This window comes from Hydra vulgaris, chromosome 06 (assembly GCF_038396675.1).
Source record: "Hydra vulgaris chromosome 06, alternate assembly HydraT2T_AEP".
NCBI classification, from domain to species: domain Eukaryota; kingdom Metazoa; phylum Cnidaria; class Hydrozoa; order Anthoathecata; family Hydridae; genus Hydra; species Hydra vulgaris.
Window position 1 is genome coordinate 47,300,001 of NC_088925.1, and position 2,500 is coordinate 47,302,500.

At 29.4% G+C, this 2,500-nt stretch overlaps 1 long non-coding RNA gene across 3 annotated transcripts in view; it reads left to right on the plus strand.

The window, feature by feature from the left end:
- Window positions 1-425, plus strand: part of LOC136081053 (uncharacterized) — a 2,461-nt gene extending 2,036 nt beyond the window's left edge. For all 3 annotated transcript variants that reach the window (XR_010638847.1, XR_010638846.1, XR_010638848.1), the window contains 2 exons: window positions 1-63; window positions 165-425. The exon at window positions 1-63 is cut by the window's left edge and continues 131 nt beyond it. This is a non-coding gene — a long non-coding RNA (uncharacterized LOC136081053). The remainder of the gene's footprint in view (window positions 64-164) is intronic.
- Window positions 426-2,500: the final 2,075 nt, after the last annotated feature.

The window sequence follows — 2,500 nt, forward strand, 5'->3', positions numbered from 1 at the left end:
TCAAAAGACGAGTTTTTCCTGTTTGAAGAAAATATGAAATTGGATTCATTCCTAGATGAAAAAGTAAGATTGATATATCGATATTATTTAATGTCGGTACACACACATGTGTGTGTGTTCGGACACTTAGCTACTTCTAGTTAAATGTGACTTTTACTTCTTAGATTGTACAATAAAAGCCTACAGGAGGGCTTGATTACAAAGATATGATCAAGAACATAATCAAACGATTTTTTACCGATTTTGTCATGAAATGGGTGAAATGAACAAGCCAAAATGAGTTAACCTTTGGCGGAACCGAGACCTACAAAACAATATACAAAGTAGTGACGCTCAAGTACCTAAAGATGACGGAAAAAGAATTTTATCAAGTTGTTTAGAGCCTCCTTAGAAACGAGCAAAAAAGATGACAGTCGTAAATAATATTGATATTATATTTTTTATTGTAGATATATAGTTCCTTTTACATTTTATTTATTAATTATCTTAAACGTAAAAAAATATAAAATATGATTTTAAATATAATTAAGTCTGTTTTATTAGTCGATTCGGTATGTATTACTATAAATGCTGAGAGAACGTCTAATAGATGTCTCGGCAAGACGTCTTAAAGGTGTTAACAAATAGACGTCTAAAGACGTTCTTTAGACGCTCAAGCGAGTTTTCAATTAGACGTCTATGAGACATCTAATACTAGACTGTTTACGGACGTCTGTCGCAATACGTCTTACAAACGTCTATACAAGACGTCTCAAAGGTGTTAACAAATAGACGTCTTAAGACGTACTTCAGACGCTTACTTAAGTTACCGTTAGACGTCTTATAGACGTCTTTGTGCCGGCTGGGTAATGCGACATGCGCTGAACTCTTTCTTGGCAGTTACGCTCTTTTCTTTGCACTCAGCTCTTGTATCTTAATAGGGATGTTTGGATAATTGTAATTTATGTTAAGCATCCTGAAAAATATGTATTATAATCAAATTGCACCTATATTCTAAAGATAATATTTGCCCCATGTAGTATATAGTCTTTTTAAAAACCATCCCAGCTAGCAAACGACGTCGTTTCAACGTCTAAGCATAGTCAATAGAAGTTAGCCCTGGCCGAGAAATAAGATATTTTAACAAAATGGCCTCAATGTTTAAAGATATTGTAATCACGTGATCAAAGTAAGAGCAAAAAACTTTATTTTTGAAAAAAGTCTTCAGTTTCATTCACTTCTCTGAATTCTAAAAGCTTGCCATTTAATTAATTTTAATTTTTTAATATTAATATAGTTCAAGCTGTTTAAATAATTAAGTTACAATTATTTTATAACTTTTTTGAACTAAATTGCAGCAAATTGTGGTTTTCCGAAATGTGGAGATACAAGAAACTCTAAACACCGAGGCATTGGAATATTTTAACTTCCAAATTGGCCAGACGTTTTTTCATCAACAATGAAGAATAAATATAGCTAGCCAGTTATATAATAAATATTTTGTCCAAATATAGAAATTTTCACAAGTATCTCAAAGAGCGCATGGCAAATGGGAATATCTTTCTTTGTGAACTTCATTTTGAGCCAACAGATATTGAGTTTACAAGTAAGTTACTTTCTTTTTTTTTTAAATGTTGAAATATCATTATTCAAAATGTTCTTATCTTAATTAAAATCTTTTTACTCCTCATTGAACTTATGTCCGTAAAAAATTATTTTAGATCTTAGTTAAACTTTTAAAAATTAAAAGCAAAATTTTTTATTTTTTGTAGCAAAGGAAGAATAAGTATTGTTTTAATTATGTCTAATTATGTTATTGTTTTTATATAATAGAAACTAGTCGAAAAACATAAAAGCTTGGTGAATTACCATTACTCAACATTCCCAAAAAAAACTGATCAAACTATTAAAGCACCTGGAAGAAGACATACATCTACTATTAAAGATATTTTGACTACAGAGGAAAAACATATAAATATATAGAAAAACTTTAGTGAACTTATTAACATAGTAAAGAAGCTTAAACTCAATTGGCTTATATCATACAATGAAAACTCTATTTCATTTAAATCTTTTGAAACTTTTACGTAAGTACCTCATTTAGAAGTTGTTGTTGGATGTAGTCTAGAATTTTTTGTTATCGTTATGATAGACATTGCCTGATGACCATCACTTGTATAAAGAGTTTTTACAATTAGTTCGTAATGTTACAATATCAAAATTGTTAAATAAAGGTCAATCTTTACAGATGGGTACCGGTATAACATATGACTTGGTAGATTGCGATAAAGATGGAAATCTGATAAATCATTCTACTCCTCATAAATTTGATCATAACAATGAAAAAAAAGTACCATTTAAACCTAGTCAATATAAATGTCATAAAAATTATTTTGTTATTGGTTCTAACTGTGAAAAGTGTGTAAAATGTGTAAACTTTGAAATTAGTTTTATTAAAAGTAAAGTTAGTTCTTCAAAATAATTGATCAACCGGTTTATTTGAATGCTCTGTTATCTGTCA